Here is a 22,476-nt window from a genome sequence, read left to right as displayed (position 1 = left end):
GCAGGAACAGTAGCCTAACGGCTGTGAATATCTCACAGGCATGATAGCTATATACACTACTGCTGCTGAGGTGAATTGTTTGTAAGTGTGGGAATAACAAGGCGTGTTTATGTAAAAGAAGTGGCGTATTGAGCTTGAAGTTTTGAAGCATAGATTTGCTGGAGCTCTGCATTAGACCGCGTTGAAACATGACATCACCACTATTGTCCTCAAAGCGCTTGCATTTGAACTTGACAAGTGTGAGATTTTTTTTTTTTTTTCGTCTGGCTTAAATGGCTTAACGCCCTCTCATTATACCGTATTTATTCTTTGCAGTAGACTTTTAATAGGCATAGGTCTACGCTATTGTGAATTTATTCAGCGTGTAGTTTTTTTTTCTAATATATTTTAGAGGCCTATAAGGCAAGTTAGTCGAAGACTTTTTTATAGTCTTAACACTGATTAAATCAGTAAGCCTTAAAACATTCTGTCTTCAACCACAAAGCATCGTTTCAGTAACATTATCAAGAAATTTAATACTTAGTGCAATGGTAATTTCATTCAAAATGTTAGCATAAGAAATATCCCATAGCTTTAAACAGATTTTAAAACGAATTATTTTAATATCTAGCCAACAGCATTATAAAACAAATAAATGTATTAAAATATTTTACTGTTAGTGTTTTGGTAATTGTATTTGTAGTTTTATTTTTCAAAATTATGATGTATTGAAGAAGAAGAAGAAAAAAAAAAAAGCTTTGTTTAAATGCCTGACAAACTAGAGTAGTTTTCATCCCCGGCTCTTGTCTGTGAATACCTGTAATAGCAGGGCCTTATGTGTTGCCAATAATAATATTAATAATAATAATTATAAGAGAGAACATGATAGTGTCAGGCAATTACCAGAATCCACTGTGAAAAGACAAAAACATGCTTTTTACTTATGTGTCATGCTAAATTAATTTGACATTTTCTCCTGTTTTTTTATTTATTTTATTTTAGATTATTATTATTTATTCATAATTCCTTCATAATTCCTTTCAATTTCACATGTCCTCTAGTTGTACATATCCAGCGCTTGCTATGCACCAGGACTTGACAGTCAATCTATTCAAAATGTCCGCAATGCAATTTAACGTGTTCTGTTGAAAGGTTTAATGTGATGTTGAATGTTTGCAAATCAATTTTGAGATCATGTCTGTCATTACTGAGATACCACATGCTTTGAGTGATAAAAATGGGTCATGTTTTTTCAAGAATATCAGTGATACTATAGAGAAGACAGCGCTGCATACTATAAGCCAGTGCTTTAACTTTAACATATAAATTACATATTTGATATTTTAGTTATTATTATTTTTGTGTGTGTGAGGATTTACACCTGCTAAATGATATCTTGACTTTAAAATATAATCTCTGTTTTCGAGGTTTTTATAGAAATGAGCAAAGACACATAAGTGTACTCACTCTGAGCTTCAACTAAATATTCAGCATGTTTACATGATTTAGGACCTAGATTGAGGTGAACTACAAGGTTCCTTTTGAATATTAATTTTTATGTAGTAGGCTGGCTGCCTGCAGCTCTATGAATGAGCCGTTTGCTATTGTGTGTGTCTTAGACAGTTCAGACATATTGCTGTCTTGTAATTGGCTGAATACTATAACCATGGCGACCATGGCAGCTTATCTGTATTCATTGGGCAAGCAATCTTCATATTTTTGGCTACTCCACATCCTCCGCCTGTTCTCAGCCACAAACCCTTCACAGCGCTTCTGCACAGCTGTCTTTAATACTGTGCTCCTCGCATCGAATGGTTAGCATTTGGGGAATTGACATTGTTTCTCATTTCTGTTTATTTTCTTGAATATAGTTTCCTTTTCTCTAATTTAAATATATTTAATCATTGGATGCTTAGACAGTTTAGTTTTTAACTTCCTGAGTGTCCTCAGTTCTATGCTTAGTTAATTGTTAACATGAGCTGTGCTCTTTCTTCACTTTGATGAAAACACATTTGGAGAGAAAATAATTGTAGATGCATATGTAAATAGCATAACTAGTCATATGCAAAGACAGTGGGACAAATTGGTAAGAAAAAATTGGATTTGATTTTTTTAATAACATGAGGTTACAGAGAGTTTTAAAAGTTTTTTTAGTTAGTGGTTCCATCACTGAATTCAAATAGGCAGTCTTCTGTACGTGTTAGATCTGTTTATCCAGTTTTCTATGTATTTATATATCTCATTTTATGATGAGAAAGCTTACGGTTAAGCTTTTAGTCCCTGGGCGCAGATAAGAGAAGTCACACAATTTTAAGACAACATTCAGGTTTACTTTCAGGTTGTATGTCCTACAAATTAAATTTTTGTTTGGTACATAAAGTGACATTTAGTAAATCATTTGCAGCATATTGATACTTTTTACAGTGTTGTTATGGGATAAGTGCAGTAGCTTTTCTCTTTTTCGTTTATCTCCCACTGATTTCTTATGAAGCATTTCTAGATTCAATAACCTTATGTGCATGTGTAAGTTTACTTCCTACAAACTAATGGAATAAAGTGGCATAAAATGTGCTGAGATGTTAAACAAGCAGATGCATGTTGGCACAGAGCATCCTGTAGACCAGCCCCTTCTCGACCAGGTCACATGTACAGTGTTGTCCCCGCTGGTTGGAGTCGCTGTGGCAACAAGGGGTGATCTCACATGCGCATGATGGCAATGTGCAAAAGCAGAACAGGTTCCATATATGTGTGTGTTTGTGTGTATTAGTAAGAGGAAGATTCTCTATGCTTGTATGTGCTTGTGTGTGTGAATCTGTGATGGTATTAAGAAGCCTCTCGAATGTGTGTGTAAATGTTTGCATCCAGATGTGTCATGGTTTGGGTGTGCAATTAAGTATATCAGTGTTTCAGCAACAATCTGGTAACTCACACTTAAATCTTGATTTATCAGAGTCAATGCACAGTTCTTTGACACCTCAGAGAAGCAGACAGGTCTAGTGCCAAAATGCAAGTTCAAATAGAACAACCCCGCAGCATGATTCATGGAGCAAATTAACCTCAGTGTCAAGATTTAGAAGCAGTACAGTGATTGCAAAAATGATATTTAACCCTTTGTAACATAGTAAATTCTCACAAATTGTAATGGTTAAAATGCCACAATTCAATCTTGCATTTAGTTGTTCAATCTTGACTTGAACTTCAAACTCAGAGTATTCTTTTAAGTGACTGAATTGTTGATTTAATCTATTGTGTAATGCTACTGTTGATTTTGTCAAATATCTATCATTATGAATTATATATCATGTAGTATGTCTTGTTGCAATGAGTGTAATTGGTAATTGCAAGATAATGACAGTTATAAAATGGTACACGATTGAATAATATTATTTTTACTCTGAGCCAGAAGCAATCTGAGCAATAACAGTGCTGTGACACGGTATGCATTAGTGGCGTTAACTACAGCAGTTTGACTGAGCATGTCTGTTGTCTGCTGAATTTAGATTATGCAAATTCTCAGGGCTATAAATAAGTCAAAAACTGTGTCTCAAATACCCCTCAAAACTCAAATCAGATGAAAGAGCCAAATGATGCATGTCATGCCAATGAGAAGCTTGACAATATTATTTACAAAAAAAGTATAATTTAAACCCTACATTCTATCAGTCATTCAATCATTTTTACTTTACAGTACATTTTTGCATTTTAAGGATCTGTTTGAAGGAACCTATTATGAAATATGTTACCAGAAATCTTTCAGGAGTGAATAATGCAGTTTAAATATCGCTATATAGTGAGTTTGTTTTCTGTAAAACCATTAGCACTTTGACCGTAATAATCAGTTCAGGTGAAATCAGTGTAATTGTGCCACCTCATTTATTAGAAAATCTGAGGAGAGATTCTTATTTGTGTCTCGAAAAGCATGGGTTACTATCCAAAGGCAGCATTTGTCATACATGGCAGTAATGTTGCACAGTGAAGTGCTGTACATTAGCATACTCACATTTGAATCGCTCGATTCTGTGCAAATTTAATGCATGCGGACTCATGCATATATGCGGAAGCTCTAGACTCTCTGCTTAATATCCTTATTAGTGACGTGGGAATTAAAAATTTATCATGCAGGTGGGGTAGGTGAAGGGTGCCCTACAATCTTCCTAGAATCGCATTGCAGACTCTGGGTAGGGAGGAGGTGGGCTGGGCTCCGTCAGCGCAGTAGCATTTCCTTCAAGGTGCCACCATCTTAAAGAATTTAGCAGTGGTGAGCATGCAAAAAGGATAGACCTAAAATGTCCGCTGGCACGCTGTTGATTACAAGCCCACCTCGTATGTTCCAATAAGGCACCACCGCATTCGCATAACTACGCTCGCCAATTATGAAATTAGCTGGCGTCGCTGGCAATGTGCATTTCTAGAAACCCATTAGCATGCATAAACCCGCCCCACTATTGTCAGCTACATATGCGAATTGCTTGTAGCAAGCCTTGTACTTATCCGGCACAACACATGTGTCATATTCCAACACAGCATGGAATCCTCTGCATTTCACCCACTTTGTATTCATCTGTAGCTGTGTGCGATTAAAAAATTCTGCTTGAATAATTATTTATTTGCTCTACGCTGAATTGTGGCCCTTGGCTAAAGCTTAAAAGAAGGCCAGATTCTTGTACATTTAACGCGTTTTGACATGTTTCAATAAGATTGTGTTGAATGTGATTACATTTAATAACCATCTCGATAATTGTAAAAAGTCATTATTAATATAAAATAATCATCAAATTAACATTAAAATACCCTTTGGCAAATTTTACAAACATTTAAATGGAAATGCTGTCATAACATTTGCACAGCAGTGGTGTGCCTTATTGCTCGCTGTCTTTAGAAGAAGGAGTCACTCAGAGGAATTGCTATTCCTCACTCAGGCTCCACTCCATTCCACTGTCTTAATTATTTCAAAGGTGGCTGTCTGGAATGGAACTCGCTGTATGACACTTCCATTTGCATTACCTTTCATCTCTGCGCGTCCTCTTGGCACTGCCGAGGCAGGAGTGCTAGAAATGACTCTTAATGCTTACCTCCTTGTATATCTCCCCCATACAGATGCACAAAAACATATAGAACACTTGCATAGAAGCCTCGCATAATGGCGCATGCATGTTACACTTGCAAATATGTACTAAAACTGCAATTAAAGGTGTATATAGGTTTACTTGGAGCTTCTGATTTATGGTGATCAACCATCCGCCAGGGTAAAATAAGTGCTTATAAAAGAAGGCCAAGCAAAGCATTAGTTTTATACATTCTCATGTTGAAATGTGCTACATGCATCCATCAGCAGGACTGACAGCGACTGTCATAGAGTGATGGGCTTCATTTGAATTCAGTGTGGAGGAAAGCATCAAAAAGACATGATATTACAGTTCAGAGTGGCATTGAGGCATTCTCATGGAGAACGGACAGTTGCATGAATGTCCTGTGTTATCCTGGTTCGGACAGAGTTACTGCATGACTTTCTGCAGATGGCGACCAGCAGGGATGGGATAATGAGGTGGCATTGGTGGAGATCCATTTCATGTGTGTGCATTAGTTCCTGTCAGTTAGGTATTTGTGCATGTGTATATATTATACTCCCGCACACACGTTTGTTGCAAGTTTTGCATGCACCTTTATCTGCACAGATTGTTCAGAGACAAAAGGTCTGTGCAAATGTCCTCTTGAGCCTGTCATGTAGACTACCCTCACCCAGTATATCTGAGAAGTGTTAATTAGCGTGAAAGTGGGCAACAGAGGTGTCAGCAAAACTCCCTCCTTCTTGCACCCACACACACACTTATACCTGATGCGTGCAACCTACCTCCACCTCAACCAGACCGCTGTTATGAGAGCCGACCGAATGTAATTAAATTCCTGCATGTATTAGACTCAGCCTGTCAGTGGCTAATGGGAGGAAACAAGAGTATCTCCTGCACTAACCGTGCTGAGAAATGAGATAAGAAAGCATAAAGGTTGGTGGCGTAGATGAAAAGGACAGCAATATAAACAATAGGCAACAATCATTCACATAGTCACAGTTGTTTTGTGCCACATGGCTACACAAAGCATTATCCACAGCTGGACTGATGTTTTTTTTGTTCAGTTGAAATATAGAAGGCCCTGTTTCCACCTGGTATTAAGATGCCTTTTCAGTGATCCTCTCACAAGTGGTGAGCCAAGAGACATACTGTTTCCACCTGGTATTAAAATGTATTTCAGATGTCTCTCCTGTGACCAGTTGTTTTTGGATTTCCTCGAGACACTGCCCTCTTATTTCGTCACACTCTACATAAGCTTTGTGGGAGTGCAGAGTGTGGTGAGTAGGATTTACTGAATGAAACTTGTGTTACGCAAAACAAATGAAAAGGATAAAGACAGCAGCTACAATTTCATCCACAATCAGTGTGTTTTTGTACAGTGTAGCAGAGTTTTAATCATGTAGCGCATTTTCTCACAACACGTTCCAACTAGATTGTCACTGTGCAATCACAAAAATATCCCGAGTTATTCCCCATAGGTGTATTTTAACCAATCACCAGTGTGGTTGTATGTGTGTAAGAAGGTGTGAGCTGCATTTGTGAACGCTTGTATGCATGATCGTTCCTAAGTGTTTTTGTTTGTGGTTGGTCATGATCCGTGAGGTACAGTATATGGCTATAAGTGTGTGTGTGTGTGCTTCTCAGCCATCAGATGTGATGCAGACTGTCAGCTGGGGAATCATACCTGGCTCCATGCTAGAGCAGTCGGCCTTCATATATAGTCCAGTAGCCGCTGATTGTCAGGACTGAGGTGTTGGCAGAGGGATCCAGTGAGTGCAGACGTGTGGAGAGAGGGGGTGGGGGATGGGGACGACTCAAACACTGCCAACATCAAGAGCAAAAATGGACCTTGGTTTCACCATACTGCAGGCGGTACATGCGCATGGACGGTGCTGTAGGAGGTACATGCGCATGGAGACTCTTAGCTTTGTATGTCTGGACATGGCCCTCACCGCTCTTTGAGAGTTTCTGTAGATAACACACTGCAAAGGTTTACAAAAAAAAAAAAAAATTTTTTTATACTATATGGTTCAGAGTCTGCCTATTGTGCTGTAGGTATACTGAAAAACAATTCCCTTATGCTAAGGAATATGCACAAAAATTACATAGTTCATAATACAATTTGATGGTTGCTGTTTACTTCTTGCTGCACAAATCAAAAAAACCATCCAAAACTTACTGTTAAGCTGTCAACATCTGCAAAACTACAGAGCTATTTACACACAACATGTGTTTGTATATATGCCTAAATATGTAGAAAGATTAATATAATGTTTGGATCAGTGCGACAGTATAGAAGCAGAGCAGTACAGTGTATGTGTGTGTGTGTGTGTGTGTGTGTGTGTGGTATATTTATATATAGGGTTTATGAGGACACAGAAGTGTTATAATGCCATGGGTACTATAACGTAAACATGGTTTATGAGGACAATTTACTGTGTCCCCGGGTAAAACAAAAGGCTTAAAAAGCATACAAAAACAGTGTGGTTGAATGAAATTAAAAAAATTGCCAGTAGTTTCTGTAAAGGGTAGGTTAGGTGTAGGGTTGGTGTAGGGCAATAGTAAAAATACAGTTTGACAATATAAAAACCATTACGCCTATGGAGAGTCCCCGTAAAACACACATGCAAGTGGGGTGTGTGTGTGTGTTTGAGAGAGAGAGAAAAAGAGAGAGAGAGACTCTAGGGAATGAATAGCTAGCAGAGATCTTGGGCGTCTGTTGGCCAGAGACATACTTGAGGGTGACAGTCATGCAGCCTCTGCCAGTATTCTCCCATACACAGGGATGGTTTGAAGAAAACACAAAAAAGTCATTTATTCATCTGAAAAAGTCACCAGTGATGAACCCCCTCCAGGTAAATGCAATGCTGGTTACACCAGCTTCCAGCAACTCATGGGCAGAGTGTCTTTCTGGAAATTCAGAAATCATATCCCTACAACGATTGAAGGGCAGTAGGGACTCGATTTCAAAAAAGTGGTTTTAAACTCTATCCTTCACTATCAGTTAAATGAGCACATATTTACATATGCAATAGGACACAGCAACATGACGGTACTGCTCTGAGATTCACGCACACTCATAAACACACACACACAACACACACACACACACACAACAAACGTTACAGCATGTTGTTCAGTGGTATAATGTTTTCGGATTTTATATATATAATATTATATAATATATATATAGATATATATGTTATATATATATATATATATATATATATCTATATATATTTTTTACATTAAAATTCACAGACAGGACAGTTTGCATGTAAAAATTTTAAGTGTGTGTTTGCACAACACACGTAAACCAGATGCCAAAATCATGAAAGTATAAATCATTTATTGCCACATTTTTATTTTCATTTAGGCGTTAAACACAGGTGGATATTCGCTTGAATCAGAGTGTAAAATAGTTTTAGCATTGTTTAGCGATTAGTCAAGATTTCCTTTTTTTTTCTTTGTTGCAGGGCTGAAGGAAAATGTGACCATCACTTTACCCACTGGGAATTGAGCAGGAGGAGGAACCTGGCATCAGTTTATCAAATGATTAACCAACATGAAGTGAGTTCTCAGATAATCCAAATTTAAAAATCAACCCCAAATTATAGTCCATAAATATATTTCGTAATCACTGTTATTTAGCTGACAACATTTTATGTTGCAACAAAGCATGTTTGCTTTGATTCTCATGATTTCGGACAGTTTTAAATCGACAGTGCTTCATAAGCACATAAAACTGTTATTTGGGTACTTTAGTGTCTATTTTTCAGATAACTTTTCAAGTTCTATCCATTCCTTTTAAGTTTTTTCCATTCTTTTTCAATACATTATAATATGTATTCACACCCAGACAGTACATATTTAAATTTTACTTAATAAATTCTGAATCTGCATACCTGGGACAGCTGACTAGCAAAGTGTTGCAAAATATAAGAAAAGAAACAAAAATGCTAGAAAAAAAGAGCAGTTAGTGCTAGCGTGCATGCTATCAGTACACCATACCTGTATATCAGCAGCACACAGGGCGATGCCCGGCTGTTTTATGCATACTCGGGTTGCCCCTTCTTTCTTGTGCCTTGTCTGTGGTGTGATTAGCGTTGGCCCTGAGGAGCTAATGAAGTCTGGTGCCTGCGTTTGCATGATTACAGTTGGCCGCCAGCACAAAGGGGAAGAGCCCACGAGGACGATAGATGTCACTTCTTACAAGCATGCCAGCCCATGCTTATGCTGTGTATCAAACGTCCTGTATTACTGTTTTCTGTGACAAGTTTGAAGTGCATATAGTGTTGTAAAATTAAAATCTGGTATTGGGACGCTATTCAAGAGCATTTCAATATAACAGAACAAGATATAGTATGCCGAAAATATAAGGTTCATGCATGTCATTGAATAGTTTAGGTTTTAGTAATAATAGAAATATTTTTTAATTTGAGAAGTAATTTGATTCATTGAACAATCCCCCAGCTCCCACAACTTACAGCACTCAGTCTCATATATAACCATTCTATTTTTGTCTCATTTGCAAAAAAAAAAGCTAGTTAGCCATTCATGACTGCAGATGATGAAGGCATTTTGCAGTCATTAAATATCCCGAAACATCTTCAAGTGGAGCGCATATACAGCGACATGCAATGTGGTTGTAAACGGCATCATCCTTTCCCTCTCAGACCAAAGAATATGTTGCATGGTTAATGCCCTGCAAATGTATTATGCACGATTCAAGCAGCAAGGGGGGGAGGCCGTTGACAGGGGAAGCAGAGAAGAGGCTGTATGGAGGTTTCACTGCAAAATACATGAATGTTGACCACACCCATATATAATATGTGTGGTGTGTATGTGTGTGTGTCTCTGTGTATTCTCGGGGCACCATTGTTTTAAAAAATTCTTGCCAGGGTTTAAGTTTTTAAATACATTCAAGCCTTTTTTACATGTGAATTCAGCACAAAAGCTGTCAAGATTGACTGAAAAATAATGGCCAAACAATTTTAGTCTTTTAATGGTTTATGACATGAGATGGTTGGAATATTTTTTTTTTTAATTTTTTTTTTTGTTAATATAAGGGGTTATGAAGTGAGAGGGGATTTAAAAGTCTCAAAAACATCTACGTTACTTGTAGGTAAATGTAATAAAATATTATTAGCCCATGTGAAAAAAAAAAATGCATTGCAGGATGCATTGTATAGCAGCAGCGACTAAGTCAAAAGCTCAAGCCATACGGACACAGAGGCTTAATAAAAGCTGACAGCTGTCACTCTGCCTCTGACATGTGTCAGGAAAGGACTACCTTTATATGGACATGGCCCTACACCGCTCTTTGAAAGTTTCTGTAGATAACACACTGCAAAGGTTTACAAAAAAAAAAAAAATGTTTTTTTGATACTATATGGTTCAGAGTCTGCCTTATTGCTAAGGAATATGCACAAAAAATTACATATTTCATAATACAATTTGATGGTTGCATGTTTACATTTTTGCTGCACAAATCAAAAAACCATCCAAAACTTCATGTTAAGCTGTCAACATCTGCAAACTACAGAGCTATTTACACACAACATGTGTTTGTATGCCTAAATATGTAGAAAGATAATTATAATGTTGGGATCAGTGCGACAGTAGAGCAGAGCAGAGCAGTACAGTGTATGTGTGTTTGTGTATTGGTATATTTATATATGGTTTATGAGGACACAGAAGTGTATAATGGCATGGGTACTACAACGTAAACATGGTTTATGAGGACACTTCCTGTGTCCCCGTAAAACAAAAGGCTTAAATAGCATACAAAACAGTGTTTTATGAAATTCAAAAATTGCCAGTAGTTCTCTGTAAGGGGTAGGTTTAGGTGTAGGGCAATAGAAAATACAGTCTGTACAATATAAAAACCATTACGCCTATGGAGAGTCCCCGTAAACCACACATGCAAGTGTATGTGTGTGTGTTTGAGAGAGAGAGAAAGAGAGAGAGAGACTCTAGGGAATGAATAGCTGCAGAGATCTTGGGCTCTGTTGGCCAGAGACATACTTTGAGGTGACAGTCATGCAGCCTCTGCCAGTATTCTCCCATACACAGGGATGGTTTGAAACACAAAAAGTCATTTCATCTGAAAAGTCACCAGTGATGAACCCCCTCCAGGTAAATGCAATGCTGGTTACACCAGCTGCAGCAGCTCATGGGCAGAGTGTCTTTCTGGAAATTCAGAAATCATATCCTACAAAGATGAAGGGCAGTAGACTCGATTTCAAACTGGTTTAAACTCTATCCTTCACTATCATTTAAATGAGCACATATTTACATATGCAATAGACACAGCAACATGACAGTACTGCTCTGAGATTCACGCACACTCATAAACACACACACACACACTTTACAGCATGTTGTTCAGTTGTATAATGTTTTGGATTATATATATATATATATATATATATATATATATATATATTATATATATATATATATATATATATATATATATATATATATATAATATATATATATATTTACATTAAAATTCACAGACAGACAGTTTGCATGTAAAAATTTTAAGTGTGTTTGCACAACACACGTAAACCAAATGCCAAATCATGAAAGTATAAATCATTTATGCCACATTTTTATTTCATTTATGCTGTAAACACAGGTGGATATTCGCTTGAATCAGAGTGTAAAATAGTTTAAGCATGTTTAGCGCTTAGTCAAGATTTCCTTTTTTTTTTCTTTGTTGCAGGGCTGAAGGAAAATGTGACCATCACTTACCCACTGGAATTGAGCAGGAGGAAACTGGCATCAATTTTATCAAATGATTAACCAACATGAAGTGAGTTCTCAGATTAATCCAAATTTAAAAATCAACCCAAATTATAGTCCATAGATATATTTGTAATCACTGTTATTTTAGCTGACAAATTTATTGTTGCAACAAAGCATGTTTGCTTTGATTCTCATCATTTCGGACAGTTTTAAATCAGACAGTGCTTCATAAGCACATAAACTGTATTTGGGTACTTTAGTGTCTATTTTTCAGATGCACTTTTCAAGTTCTATCCATTCCTTTTTAAGTTCTTTGCATTCTTTTTCATTACATTATAATATGTATTCACACCCAGACAGTACATATTTAAATTTTACTTAATAAATTCTGAATCTGCATACCTGGACAGCTGACTAGCAAAGTTTGGAAATATAAGAAAAGAAAAAAAATGCTAGAAAAAAAGAGCAGTTAGTGCTAGCGTGCATGCTATCAGTACACCATACCTGTATATCAGCAGCACACAGGCGATGCCCGGCTGTTTTATGCATACTCTGTTGCCCCTTCTTTCTTGTGCCTTGCTGTGGTGTGATTAGCGTTGGCCCTGAGGAGCTAATGAAGTCTGGTGCCTGCGTTTGCATGATTACAGTTGGCCGCAGCACAAAGGGAAGAGCCCACGAGGACGATAGATGTCACTTTACAGCATGCCAGCCCATGCTTCTGCTGTGTATCAAACGTCCTGTATTACTGTTTTATGTGACAAGTTTGAATGCATATAGTGTTGTAAAATTAAATCTGTATTGGACGCTATTCAAGAGCATTTCAATATAACAGAACAAGATATAGTATGCCGAAAATATAAGTTCATGCATGTCATTGAATAGTTTAGGTTTTATTAATAATAGAAATATTTTTTAATTTGAGAAGTAATTTGATTCATTGAACAATCCCCAGCTCCCACAACTAACAGCACTCAGTCTCATATATAACCATTCTATTTTTGTCTCATTTGCAAAAAGGTAGTTAGCCATTCATGACTGCAGATGATGAAGCATTTTTGCAGTCATTAAATATCCGAACATCTTCAAGTGGAGCGCATAACAGCGACATGCAATGTGGTTGTAAACTGCATCATCCTTTCCCTCTCAGAACAAAGAATATGTGCATGGTAATGCCATGCAAATGTATGCAGATTTCAAGCAGCAAGGGGGAGGAGTTGACAAGGGAAGCAGAGAAGAGGCTGTAGTGGAGGTTCACTGCAAATACACTGAATGTTTACACACACATATATATGTGTGTGTGTGTGTGTGTGTGTGTGTGTGTGTGTGTGTATTCTCAGGGCACATTGTTTTAAAAATTCTTGCCAGGTTTAAGTTTAAATACATCAAAAAGTCATGCATATTAATTTAAATCCTTTGCATAAACCATCTGATCTCTTATTATACAATCTACATGTACTCTATCGCACCCACACTCACAAGAGATTTTTTTATCTCAAGGGTTTTATCTCAAATAAGGATCAGCTGTATCACAGGAGAGTTGTTCTTGGCTATAAGTTTTGCTCATTGCTGCCTCCTTTATCTATTATAGTTCTTTTGTTCACCACAATGCTTTAGAAGTAATTATATAACATCACTGTTGCATTTTCAGACTGATATATTTAAATATAAAATACATCAATGAAATAAGAATTGTTAGTGTAATACTTAGAGGTGTGAAATAACATAACCCAAGAAAATTTATTGTTAGGCTAAAAACACAGGTATAGAGATTTCTTTAAATAAATTATTAATAAATCATTTTTCCCCTGATGAATCTAGGTAGTGAATTTCAAGCAGATTTTTTTTCAGCCTAATAAAATTTTGGGTTAAAAAGATAAAATGAGGTCAGTGCTTCAGCTTAATCAGAATTTATGACATTTTATAAGTGTCTCGTTGGCTTTTCATTATTCCCACAGAGAAATATTGCAAATATAAAAGCCCCTCCCCGTTAATAGTCTGAAAATGGGACTTGATGATAGTCACAGCTGATTGCATTTTGTTTGAAGCTGCATAGTTGGTAAACACTCGCGTAACTGTAATATTAGTTTAGCCACTGAGCACCATTAGAAAATATATCACTAAAAATTATGTAATTCAATATATGTCTTTTTTTTTTTTTCTTTCTTTCTTTCTTTCTTTCTTTCTTTTAGGTCGCATGCACACTTTTGTGTGTGCTTTTCTTCAGACGTATGACAACCTAGCCTGGGCATAATTTGTAAGGCGTGTAGAGCATTAATATATTTTCTAAACGTGTGTGATTGTCCATATGCATGTGTTTGCCACTTCTTCCATTTCCAAAAAGATCAGTGATTTGCACCGGCACATGAAAGGCCGTTAAAATAATGCCCATCCCCAGACAGGAGACACAATACTGTGTTAGTCTGTGGCACACACACACACACACGTCTGGGCCTCTCCTCAGACACAATATGGCGAATGGAAAGAGAGAGAGGAGGGGGTGTGAAAGCACAGACAGACACTCAGAATAATGCATAATGATGTTAACATTCCTGCATGTCTAATAGAGCAGGACCCAGCCACAGAGAGATGCACCAAGTCAGACGAGCACATGTGTGTGTATGTGTATGTGCGGCTGTGTGTGTGTCATGCACTCAGCATCCTGAGATACATTAATTTCGACTCTTTATGCACGGGTGTGTTCGAATCTTTTCTTTAAGGTTATGACAACTAGCACTGGCCCAATGGCTTTAGACCTTTGCCCCTCTTACAAACACATGTTCATGTGTATCTCATGTGCGAGGATGCAAATAGGCACTGATTTGTTTTTTAACATACTCAAAATGCATTTGCAGTATTTTGTTATTTTGCACTATAACAGTGCTTTAGCAAAGATATATTGTCCTAGGTTGTGTCTGAGAAATGGAAAAATAAGTGTGTGTGTGTGTGTGTGTGTGTGTGCAGGAAGAGTCGCAATGACAATATGGCTCCGTCCATCATGCACACGCATATATGAAAAAATAAATCCAAGCAGCCACAAAGCAACTCTCCTTCCCCATTTCAATACGCTATCGTTCTCTGACATGGGTGGCTGTATCATTTTAATTGGGAGCTTAGACTGAGGTGAGATTGTCCCGTTTCTATTTATTTTATTTTGTTAACCTCACATCAGGCAGAACCGCGCCAATGGGACCAACTGAATTGGATATGAAAATAGACAGGAAGCATTTGTTGAGGGAGAAAAAGAGTGAGAGAGAGAAACAGCCATCGTCTCCGGAGGAAGGCGAGTGAGGACGCAAAAGCTCATTTTCTGTAGCCACCCCGTGCCGTCTGCATTGCAGATCGGTGAAAATCCTGGCGAATATGATGGCGAGGCTCGGGAAAGGGTTTATGTTATCTGTGCCTTTGGTACGCTTTCTTTTTTTTTGTTTTTTTTTTCCTTCCATATTTTTTTTTCTCTGTGGTCGGCATAAAATGTCAAGTTAATTTCCTGGGTGGTGTGAGCAACACCTCGCCATGATGTGTGTGTGGTAGCTTGTGGGAGAAGAGGTTTGCAAGGAGGAGCTCATGCAATGTGCCACATTACATGCAGGTGTGTGTGTGTTACGCTCAAATTTTGTTACTATATACAGTATGTGTGTGTGGGGGTGGGGGGTATGCCTGCATATTGAATGAGCGAACAATTTCTGTGTGTGTGTGTGTGTGTGTGTGTGTGTGTGTGTGTGTGTGTGTGTGCATCTAAATTAGCCGTCGCTGCTACACTGTGTTAGTGGGAGTTCCAGCACCTCATCTGAATACGGCACATGTGAAGGATTATGGGTTGATGATTTTCCAAGAAGATTCAGACCTGAACCGTATTATAGGATTCACAGACATCTCTCAGCAAAATTAAACTCCCACACCTAAATAAGTGTGTGTGTGACTAGGCTATATATATATATATATATATATATATATATATATATATATATATATTACCTATATATATACCCTATATATATATATATATATATATATATATATATGTCACCATTTCTTAATGTGTATTTATTGAAGTGCACTGCAGCGAAGAGTAATTTCCTGAAAATATTATATTGCTTACTTTGAGTAATAAAATAGAAAATTTATGTTTTCACGTTTTCATGTAAAATGCCTGAGTGTAGTCTTTATATTCAACTGAAGTAGGTGTTTGATGAATAGCAAGGATTGCCAGTTATTTAACAAGCAAAAGTATAGTGAACACACAATCCATTTTCACTGGATAAACATGGTTTTAGGTAAAAGGCTCCAAAAATGGTTATTAGTGTTTGATTTTTTGTCTTGTCATTTTGCTTTTTTTTCTGTGTGATGGGTGAATATAACTGTATATGCATAGTATATGTTTTCCCTCTCAATAACTCACAAACTGATTATCCTTGAGACTCACTCCGTCACACAAACCATTTTAAAATAGTGTGATGTCCATACAGAGCAGCCTTGATGTACAGAGCATAAGCACTCTGACAAATCTTCATGATCCATTTCTCCTCTTGTTCTTACTGTGTTGATGTTGTTTGTATCCATGATACCATATGACCGTTGCCAAGGCGTGCTGATCGGGGAATTCAAATGCGCGAATATGCGGCGTAGGTGTGTGTATGCAAGAACGTATTCTGATAGACCTGAAAAAATGTTGAAATGTGGAGGAAGGGATTAGGCATTTGTCACTCTTGCTTATGCTGATCTGTGCTTCTGCCCTACAAATGTCACGTCCCATAAGTCTGAAAAATCTCACCAGCCCTGCCTAATTGCACATATTCATGATGGCACTTTGCATATCACTTGTGCATCGAGTAGCGGCGTGAGAGAGATATATGATGGTAAACGGGAGGGTGACTTCAATGCAAATTTGCACCGGGACGACGATAAGGTGGGACCTACACACCTTTTTGTAATGCCATTTAACTGGTATGAATGCAGTTTCAATATATAGATGTATATATATATATATATATATATATATATATATATATATATATATATATATATATATATATATATATATATATATATATATATATATATATATATATATATATATATATATAAAGGAATTATTGTTTTATGACATTACAAATTCATAACATTTTATTTCATACCAAAATTGACTTTAATAATAATAATAAATATTTTATTATACCATTTATTGAAATTGATATAAATTAATCAATATTAATTGATTATACTAAAACTATTATTGTTGTTGTTGTTCTTATTATTAATGTTAATTTATTTATTTCCCCCTTACTTGTATCGCTGCCTCTATAGCCTTTGTAGTTTTACTGATAAAACACATGAAAATCAGGGGAATGGCTGCTCTTAGACAATAAGGGTACAGATGGGAGGAGTGTGTGTGTGTGTGTGTGTGTGTGTGTGTGTGTGTGTGTGTGTGTGTGTGTGTGTGTGTGTGTGTGTGTGTGTGTGTGTGTGTGTGGATTTTTTTGTGATCACGCTACAAATACGAATAGAAGATCGTGTTGGTGTAAAAACCAAATGAAAGAGACAGGAAGCAGTACCGAGAATCCCTCATCTCTAATGGCTGAATGTGAAAGTAGTTTAAATGGGTTGTACAGAGCAGATGTAATCAGAAGCCCACTGATTAATTAACGGACACAGTGAGGACTTTCACTACTGTTTGGGTAAACAGCTATTGTTCTTGGCCCCGGGTTCCCAAACACGGGGGTAACAATCACGATATTGTCCCTTTACCCCTCATTAGGGGCAGTGTGAGGGTAAACTTGGAGTGTGTGTGTGTGTGTGTGTGTGGGTTTGCAATCACTCTCCCATGATCCCATTACTGCTTCCTGGTCCTGGCTCCTATCACATCTTTTGTGCCAGCTGCAGAGAGAGAAAGAGAGCAAGCCTGTCATAGCATCTTCACATCAAAACCTCCTATTGGAGAAAGAGAGGAAGGGGGATGCAGAGAGGAAGCGAAAGAAAGAGTGTGTTGTGTTTGGACTTCATTAGCATAGAGGAAGAGGTGCACAATGGAGGACTTTACATCCTTGTTAGTGAGAAGCAATCAATTAACAGGGCCAGACCGACCCTGGCAGAGCACTGTGGGGTCTTTGAGTGAAATTTCTCTCTTCCTGATGAATAAATGTTGTCACAAAAAAAATAAAAAAACAAAATCTGTCACTGCATTCAAATGCTTGATTGGACTCTCAGCAGCAAGTGACAGGGGTTGCCCATTGTGTGTGTGTGTGTGTGTGTGTGTGTGTGTGTGTGTGTGTGTGTGTGTGTGTGTGTGACACAGAGAGAGGTAGAAAGTCCATACATGATTGTCAAAGGCACAAAACATACCTTTGTGTAAATATACCTTAGTCAAAATATAGCTTAGTGTAAAGGAAGTGTATAGAAACACACAGACAGATTTATCTGTCATCAGATCCTCTCAGAGCTTGTTTTGTTGTTATTTTCTCTTCCTCTCTCAACTCTTTTTACTTCATATCAAATATATCTGATACCTGGAATTTGTTAAATCACGTCACATATTAGAAGTAACACACAAGAATGCCCTCAAAATTGTACAGGCACCCAATGCCCTGTTCCTTGCAGTGATGGCTTTTACAAAATAAAAGTTGCAGAAAGGTCTGCAGCAGACAATGACAATTGCATATCAAATTGTATATCCCTCCACCCCACCCCAACAAACAAATCCACATCTGTGATTCTTATTCACTGTTATCCTAGACTCCTCTGATGTTTTTCTCCACCTGGAAAATTGTCCTGATAATGGCTGCAATCTGTATCCAAAAGGCAGGGGACATTTCCTCTCCAGCAACCTGCCATGACTTCTGTCTAGAAACTTTAATTAAGCGGCATCAGTCAATTCATTACTCTGATGTAAATTAATTCGTGAAAACGACCTTTTCAATGACAATTGTATAGCTTAAATAATATTTTTAAGAATTGTGTAATAGTTGCATTTCAAGTTTGAAACGTGTTTTGAAACAAAAATGTTAATTCGCTTATTTTGTAATTCTGGCATTATAATAATACTAAACTTTTGTTAGTATTATGATTCTTAATATTAATAGTACAGAGATGCTATCTCTATGAATGTCAATCAAATATTGCACACACTGAGCAAATGAATAACAAAAAATTGCACATTTGTTTATAAAGGTGAATATGGTTGTGGTGGTTTATTTATAATATTTCAGTGTGTGAGTAATGCAGCCTTGAGATTTCTTGCTGACTTGGTCTGCCTTCCCTAAATGCTTCAAGAACATCACTTTTGATTGGCTCAGGGTTTACATGCCGAAACAGCATAATGTTCAGCGGGGCACAAATCTTCATCTTTGCATTTTTCATGTTCCCCTTCTCACAGACTTCTCATCTTCTTGTTTTGAGACATCAGGGGTAAATTTTATATGTAGATGATTGCAGTTGGCACCGCAATCCCATCAAACTCATCAGGACAACAAAGACATGTTCTACATGTAAGGACTTCATTTCAAACCTCTTTGTTTTCTCCACATCATCACATGCGAGTTATATCCAAATCGAAGACTTGCAGATTTGTCACTGAGGCATCTGCTATTAAGCTAATGGCCCCTGCCAACTCGTCCCTTAAATGTCTGTCAAATACCACACACACACACCCCTGTATTTTCTAAAATTCCATGTGTTTCATTCGAACCCTCCTCCTCTGCTCCTTCCTGCACTCGTTCGGCATAACCGTTATGCTTTAAAAAGAAGCCCAGGTACATTATCGTCCCTTTATTCAATTCTAATACAGAGTGTCCGTCGCAGCGTCCTCCGATCTGCAAATCCGCGCCCAGGGTCTTTGTGGCAGCCTCATTTGCATAGAGACTGTTGTTCGCTTTGCTCTCCCTTAATGGCATATTACCATGGCAACAGAATGTTGTAAGCAAGGGAATAATTAATGACGACCCGGTGACATGGGTACTCGCAATAGAGGCGGGCAGCAGTGCTCGGGTGGTATTCTTTAGAAAGCTTTAGCCAACATTAGGCAGAAATTCAAGGCACCTTGATGTTTAGAGAGGAACAAAGGGATACTGAAAGAAAGAAAGCACATAAATGTGTGAGGACGGATGGATGGATGTGGGCACAGTCACGTCTGAGGATGTAGGGCTTCCGTATATTCTGAAAGTCAGCACCAGCAAGAAAGAAAAGATCTGAATACGATTGACACTCTAATAGAGGTGGTTTGTATTGCAGCTAGGGCAATGACACACACACTGTGTCTGTGTGTGTGTGTGTGTATTTTGATGGGAGGGTGCTTGAACATGCTCGCAGTTGAAAGTTGAAATCTTCAATATTTAATACAGTGGGAAAGAAAGAGGGCGTGTGTGCGGGTGTGTGTGTGTGTGTGCGGGCACGGGTGCGGCTGTAATGATTATTTGTGACAGAATACTGTGTGTGTGGGATCAGTCAGCTGAATGTAGGGCAATGTCAGAAAGCCTTTCTGCTTTCTGTGGGTGCCGCTTATAAGTGAAAGGGTGGGGGTGCGTGCAGACCCTCGCTGCAACCGAGGAATACCCCGTGTCAGTGCACTTTTCCCTCTTTTCTTATCATCTTGGTGGTTGTTATTTGAGAAAATGGCATGTGCTGTGATAAAATATGAGATCTCTTGCATTGCTTCAATGCAACACTCAAATGTATTTTTACAAAAAAGAAGACAAATACATTAACAGATTTCTCTCATTCTCATGACATGTTGCAATGAATACTTTTAATAGTCCAAATCTAATAATAATTGGTTGCAGGGTTGAATATTAAGACCTGCCAAGTGGCAAATGCAATTACAATTAAAGCTGCAAGCAGCCTTGAAAGGGCCCTCGTACCCGGCTTACCACCATCCGGTGGCTTTAGGAAAACAGGCTACGTTGGGCAATATGCATTTAAAGTGGTAAGTATGTAGGAAAGTGGCAAAGTCTTTTATATGTGCCAAACTTCCTGCTGCCAGCTGGTGGTGTTATGACTATAATGGAATATTGGCATGTAGATGTCTTCAGGCCAGGAATCTTATCAAACATGTGAAGTTTGGGGCAGATCGGACATTGTATGGCTGAGTTACAACAACTTCCTTTTCCATGGTGAAACATCAAGCTTTGTCAGACCACAAAACGACACAAAATTTGCCAAGAAAATTAGAAATAACTGACTTCCTGTTAGGTTCCGGATTTTGCTCCAAGATACTTTTTTCTTGCTATTGGTGTGTTACACATGTCTACCAAATTTAATACATGTACCATTTTGCCACACCCCCTTCAGAAACCTATATCAAAATAAAAGCTCTGGTTCTGGCCCTAAATAGACATTAGCACATAAATGGAACACAAGCCATTGGCTGGTAACTGTAAAGAAACTCAACCTACAATGTATGATTTAAGGCAAATATATGCTACCATTCAAAAGTTTGAGGGCAATATATTTTTTTTTCTATAGAAATTAAAACTTATTTAGTAAGGATACATTGAATTGATTAAAAGTGACACTGGAGACATTTACATTGTTACAAATATTTTTTATTTCAAATCATTGCTGTTGTTTTAAAGAAATAATAAACAAAGAATTTTAAATGTGTCATAAATTAGAAATATATTTAGCATTTAATATAAGTAACTGTGAAATATTAAAGTACTAAAATTAAAAATTAACTGTTTTCAACATTTGATAATAATAATTAATGTTACTTGAGAACCAAATAAGCATAATAATTTCTGAAGGATCATGTAACTGAAAACTGAATAAATTACATTTAAAATATATTAAAATAGAAAATAGTAATTTTAAATTAATAATGGACTTAACATAGCAGACTTCTTTCCTAACACCAAACTTTTGACCAGTAGTCTATATATTAATTTACCATATTAATTGTATTAGAAATTATTTAAAATGCAGCAGGTTCTATTGTTTCTCTCTATCCTTACCTTCATATTTTTTTTGCAGTAACTTAGCTTAATCAAAGAACACGTTTATTATAAAGAACTAGTGAAATATTCTGATATTTTTGATTTTACATAGGTTCTTCACATCGGCTTATCTGTTAGAAGAGGAAAAGTGAAGCCTTTTTAAGTACCAGTACACAGATGGTTCTCTAAGGAACAATAGAACTATGTCTATTCTACACTGGCATCAGGCTGCAAAACCCTTTTGCAATCTGCATGTTTTAAAGAGTATGATTATGAATAACACACAACAGGGCATATAACGGGAACATAACACAGTGTTTTATGCCCATAAGAGAGAGGAGAGTGTTGTATTGCAGTCATGGAGGATGGTTGTCTAACTGAATGAGGGCAGGGACAAGGCAACACAAATCCAAAAGGCTTCCAATGCACAACGACTCACACAGCAACCAATGAAGTCTACTGGGGTTCAAGGTCAGTGCTAGAATAGAGGCCTGCAGTTGCATTGTCTGTTTTGCCCTCACACATATTACTCACACACAGATGCAAACATACACATTAGTGCACCACTACCAACAGAAGTCATCAGCACTCCCACAAGCATGAGCCTGTTTGTGTGCAACACAGAACCAACAAAAGTAGCAGCTCTGTGTGTATGTATGTGCATGTGTGTGGGCACATTCACATGTGCAAACTCACTCGTCCTATAGAAACAACAGCTGTACATATACACAGAGGATAAAAATCCCAAA

General features: G+C 37.5%; 1 long non-coding RNA gene across 3 annotated transcripts in view; it reads left to right on the top strand.

The window, feature by feature from the left end:
* Positions 1–22,476, top strand: part of LOC109074049 — a 48,242-nt gene that overhangs the window by 11,220 nt on the left and 14,546 nt on the right. For all 3 annotated transcript variants that reach the window (XR_006160087.1, XR_006160085.1, XR_006160086.1), the window contains one exon: positions 11,782–11,871. This is a non-coding gene — a long non-coding RNA (uncharacterized LOC109074049). The remainder of the gene's footprint in view (positions 1–11,781; positions 11,872–22,476) is intronic.

This window comes from Cyprinus carpio, chromosome A5 (genome assembly GCF_018340385.1).
Source record: "Cyprinus carpio isolate SPL01 chromosome A5, ASM1834038v1, whole genome shotgun sequence".
NCBI classification, from domain to species: Eukaryota; Metazoa; Chordata; class Actinopteri; order Cypriniformes; family Cyprinidae; genus Cyprinus; species Cyprinus carpio.
Note: the sequence above shows the minus strand (reverse complement) of the source record. Positions and strands in the feature narration are given on the sequence as shown.